Source organism: Gordionus sp. m RMFG-2023, chromosome 5, assembly GCF_954871325.1.
Source record: "Gordionus sp. m RMFG-2023 chromosome 5, tfGorSpeb1-WG-v2, whole genome shotgun sequence".
NCBI classification, from domain to species: domain Eukaryota; kingdom Metazoa; phylum Nematomorpha; class Gordioida; order Chordodea; family Parachordodidae; genus Gordionus; species Gordionus sp. m RMFG-2023.
In genome coordinates this window covers 12,232,420-12,238,489 of record NC_088779.1, presented here as the reverse complement: position 1 = coordinate 12,238,489, position 6,070 = coordinate 12,232,420, and positions in this window count along the sequence as shown.

Here is a 6,070-nt window from a genome sequence, read left to right as displayed (position 1 = left end):
AATTCGTAATTTAGTCATTATATTTTAACAATAAATATGGCAATTTGTAGTTTAGTCATTTTAATCATACATAAAATACGGTAATTCGTAGTTAAGTGATGACAATTTATTATTAATTACCGCAATTCGTAGTTTAGTAATTTTATTTAACATTAAATATGACAATTCGCAGTTGGGTATTTAACATAAATTCGGCAATTCGTAGTTTAGTCACTATATTTTAACATTAAATACGGCATTCGTAGTTTAAATTTAACATTAAATACGGCAATTCGCAATTTAGTCATTATAATTTAAGAATAGATACGGCAATTCGCTGTTTAGTAATTATATTATAACATTAATTATCGCAATAGGTAGTTTACTCATTATAATTCAATCATTAATTACCTAAATTCGTAGTTTAGTCAATATATTTTAACATTATATAGTGCAATTCGCACTTTTTAGTCATATTATTTTACTCATTACGGCAATTCGTAGTTTAGTCATTTTAATTTAACAGTAATTACCGCAATTCATACTTTATTTTAACATTAAAACGGCAATTCGTAGTTTAGCCATTTTATTTTAACATTAAATGCGGCAATTTGTAGTTTAGTCATTTTAATTAAGATTAGATAGGGCAATTCGTAATTTAGTCATTTTATTTTATAAATAAATATGGCAATTTGTAGTTTATTTTAACATTTAAACGGCAATTCGTAATTTAGTCACTTTATTTTAAGATTAGATACGGCAATTTGTAGTTTAGTCATTTTAATTTAACATTAAATAAGGCAATTCGTAATTTAGTCATTTTATTTTAACAATAAATATGGCAATTTGTAGTTTAGTCATTTTAATCAAACATAAAATACGGCAATTCGTATTTAAGTCATGACAATTTATTATTAATTACCGCAATTCGTAGTTTAGTAATTTTATTTAACATTAAATATGACAATTCGCAGTTGGGTATTCAACATAAATTCGGTAATTCGTAGTTTAGTCACTTTATTTTAACATTAAATACGAAATTCGTAGTTTAAATCTAACATTAAATACGGCAATTTGCAATTTAGTCATTATAATTTAAGATTAGATACGGCAATTCGATGTTTAGTAATTATATTATAACATTAATTATCACAATTGGTAGTTTACTCATTCTAATTCAATCATTAATTACCTAAATTCGTAGTTTAGTCAATATATTTTAACATTATATAGTGCAATTCGCACTTTTTAGTCATATTATTTTACTCATTACGGCAATTCGTAGTTTAGTCATTTTAATTTAACAGTAATTACCGCAATTCGTAGTTTATTTTAACAATAAAACGGCAATTCGTAGTTTAGTCACTTTATTTTAACATTAAATAGGGCAATTCGCAGTTTAGTCATTTTAATTTAAGATTAGATAGGGCAATTCGCAGTTTAGTCATTTTAATTTTACATAAAATACGGCAATTCGTAGTTTAGTCACTTTATTTTAACATTCGATACGGCAATTCGCAGTTTGTCATTTAATTTAAGATTTGATGCTGCAATTCGCAGTTTAGTCATTTTAATTTTACATAAAATACTGCAATTCGTAGTTTAGTCACTTTATTTAAGATTAGATACGGCAAATCGTAGTTTAGTCACTTTATTTAAACATTAAATACAGTAATTCGCAGTTTAGTCATTTTAATTTATGATTAGATACGGCAATTCGTAGTTTAGTCACTTTATTTTAAGATTAGATACGGCAATTCGTAGTTTAGTCACTTTATTATAATATTAAATACGGCAATTCGCAGTTTAGTCATTTTAATTTAAGATTAGATAGGGCAATTCGCAGTTTAGTCATTTTAATTTAACATAAAATACGGCAATTGGTAGTTTAGTCACTATATTTTAACATTAAATACAGCAATTCGCAGTTTAGTCATTTTAATTTATGATTAGATACGGCAATTCGTAGTTTAGTCACTTTATTTTAACATTAGATACGGCAATTCGTAGTTTAGTCACTTTATTATAATACGGCAATTCGTAGTTTAGTCATGGTAGTTTAGTCACTATATTTTAACATTAAATACAGCAATTCGCAGTTTAGTCATTTTAATTTATGATTAGATACGCCAATTCGTAGTTTAGTCACTTTATTTTAACATTAGATACGGCAATTCGTAGTTTAGTCACTTTATTATAATATTAAATACGGCAATTCGTAGTTTAGTCATGGTAGTTTAGTCACTATATTTTAACATTAAATACAGCAATTCGCAGTTTAGTCATTTTAATTTATGATTAGATACGGCAATTCGTAGTTTAGTCACTTTATTTTAAGATTAGATACGGCAATTCGTAGTTTAGTCACTTTATTATAATATTAAATACGGCAATTCGTAGTTTAGTTACTTAATTTTGGCATTAAATACGGCAATTCGCAGTTTAGTCATTTTAATTTAACATAAAATACGGCAATTGGTAGTTTAGTCACTATATTTTAACATTAAATACAGCAATTCGCAGTTTAGTCATTTTAATTTATGATTAGATACGGCAATTCGTAGTTTAGTCACTTTATTTTAACATTAGATACGGCAATTCGTAGTTTAGTCACTATATTTTAACATTAAATACAGCAATTCGCAGTTTAGTCATTTTAATTTATGATTAGATACGGCAATTCGTAGTTTAGTCACTTTATTTTAACATTAGATACGGCAATTCGTAGTTTAGTCACTTTATTATAATATTAAATACGACAATTCGTAGTTTAGTCACTTTATTAACATTAAATACGGCAATTGGCAATTTAGTCATTTTAATTTAACATAAAATACGGCAATTCGTAGTTTAGTCACTTTATTTTAATATTAAATACGGCAATTCGTAGTTTAGTCTCTTTATTTTAAGATTAGATACGGCAATTCGTAGTTTAGTCACTTTATTTTAAGATTAGATACGGCAATTCGTAGTTTAGTCACTTTATTTTAAGATTAGATACGGCAATTCGTAGTTTAGTCATTTTATTTTAACATTAAATACGGCAATTCGCAGTTTAGTCATTTTAATTTAACATAAAATACGGCAATTCGTAGTTTATTCTATTTAATTTAACATTATATACGGCAATTCGTAGTTTAGTCATCCAATCTTCCATAATTTTATCTAAATTTAACATTAATTTACGCAATTCGTAGTTTAGACATGGCAATTCGCAATTTACCTGGCAATTCGTAGTTTATAGCAATTCGTATTTTAGTCATGGCCTTTCTTTGTGAGTCTTGCGACTGTACCATTCTCGAAATCTATCTTTCCATGCGAGCTAGTCATCGACATGATTCTTCTGGGCTGACCATTAATAGATCATTATTTGCTCCATTAAGTATTCAAGAGGTAGGCTACTCCCCTCCACTACGACAATCTCTGGCTTTGACTTCCCCCACAATTGAAACAAGTCATATTGAAACCACGATTTCCCGGACCTCGTACCACGAGCAATTATTTGACGGGATGCGTATCCATTCGACACCGACATCATTTCATTAGTTGATAAGATATCCGTATACATTTCCCATCCTGTTGATTGATCCAGCAATCGTGCCATTGGTCAGATAGCCGATTTAACATATTGAGCATGTTCACTTGAATCATATTATTTGCCGATTTGATGTAAAAAGTATCCATTGAACAATTTAATACTAAGTATATATATTTTTATAATGATTATATAAAAATAACTTTATTCAACTTTAATTTAAATCAAATATTTTAAAAAAAAACTTTAATAAAATATTTCACTAAACCACACCATAACCCCTTAATTTATAAATTACTTCACAAAAAATAACATTACTCTTCATATTTATTATTTCCTTTTTTTTACCACAATATTATAAATTACTTTCCTTTCCTCCCTTCCAGTTGCCTTTTCACAATTTTTGTTTCATTTTCCTATTCCTATCCCCGTTTTATCAAGTTTTTATAATTATACTTCTTTTTTCTTTACATACCATAAGCTGCTTCTTCATAACTATTACAATTTGATTATTCTCGCTTCCCACACAAAACTCATTTCTAAAACCCCCTTTTTACAATTTTTAAAATCTACTATTTTTATTTATAATCTTTCATATTTCCTATTTTACCAATTTTCCATAATTGATTATTTTTTTCTTTTTCGTTAAATTCATTAATTAATTGCTTTCATTTAAGCACCAAATTTATCTTCTGACTCTTTCATCATTTTCTTTTTCACTTTTAATATATAATGCATTTTAACCCGAACTCATGTGTTATATCTTTCTTTATTTTACAATTATTTTTCTCTTTTATTTACAATTAATTAAATTCCCAAATCATATATAAAATTTCTATCTTTCAACCTCCCCACACCACATTATTAAGATAAATAACATAAAATACCATCACGATAAATTACAAAAACTATCAATAACCGTTGAGCTTTAATATAATTACCATTTGACCCCCATATCTTACTTCATTTATTCTTTTGATTTTATTTAACATCAAATAATTCTCTATTTTCGTATATATATATTCTCTACTTCTTAACTTCCTATATATATCATCATTATATAACATAACATATGAAAATGAATCGGAATTTGACCCCCCCCCCACGTACTTTAGTTTATTGGACCTTTCCACTTCAATTTTCCGTTGTTTTTCACAATTTTTATTTTCCCCCTTTTTTTAATTTCAACTTATTCTTCATAACTCAGATAATTATTATTTACATTTCTCATCTATATATATATGTTCCCAAATTTTTCCCTTTATTTCCATTTTTTTCATTACACTTTTATACCATTCTTGCTCTCAATTGATCCGATGCCTTTGTGACCTCACTATATCCTCCAATCTCTTTTAAACGTATATCTACCTCATAATCTACCAAACGACCCAATTTTTTGTCAAAATATTTTTTATATTTATTCTTCAAATCTACCATTGCTTTTTGCAACTCTTCACATTTTGATTTACTCAAATTTCATACACTACTACATTGTCTTCAAATTTTTCCCTTACTAATTTCGCTGTTAATTTTCTAACACCAGCCATTTATCTTTTCCAAATTTTATTTCTTCCAACTGATGATTATCCAAATATTTTCTTGTATCATTATTGTTTTTTACATAACTTTTCAACCTCCAAACTATGGCCCACTCCATTATTAGCTATTTCTTTAATATACTTATTTTCCACTTCCCAACCAAATTACTTCTCCCATCAACTACCTTTCCCTCGTTTGTATCATTTATACCATCTACTATATCCTACTGATGCCCATTTTCATCTTCACACTTCCTTCTTCCCAGTGCCCTCGTATTAATATCTTTATGACTATACATTTCTTTCCTTTCCTTTGGCATTATTTCTTCACTTTCGAGCTTAATCTTTCCAAAAATTTATCATAAATTTTAGGCTGTCCAATTTTCACTATCCAATCCACCTCATTACTGTTTCCACTTCCTTCTCTACAACCCATAAATCCAAAAATTGAATCATATTTTCCACCACCACTGGTAAGTTGACTCTCCCTAAAACTACCATATAGATCCATCAAACTGTTTAACCGTCATTTTATCTTTTATTATACCTATATTTGACAATTTACTTACCAACTCGGGACTAATAACCGAGATCTTCACTCCTGTATCTAATAACATCATTATTTCATTTTCGACGGTCACCTTTACTCTTGGACATGAATCATTTATATTATTTTCTACCATCAATTTTGGATTCATATCACTTATAATCTCAATTTCCTTTACATTATTTTTCACCTCACTTTCTTTAAAATTATTTTTTAATAACTCTGATTTTTTATCCCATTCCAGATTTATTTTATTATATTCTAATAAAATCTGCCAGCATACCACTTCTCAGATTTATTTATTTCACATCGTTTTCACTAACTCTGTGTGTTAAACCCCCAATTCTTTCTCTTTCCACGTCACTATTATTTATAATATTATTTATTTGCCCCTGAGAATCTCCCGAAGCAAAATTCCATGATAATCCCCTTTTCCATCATACAGTCATCCCATTGGACAATCCTTGGCAA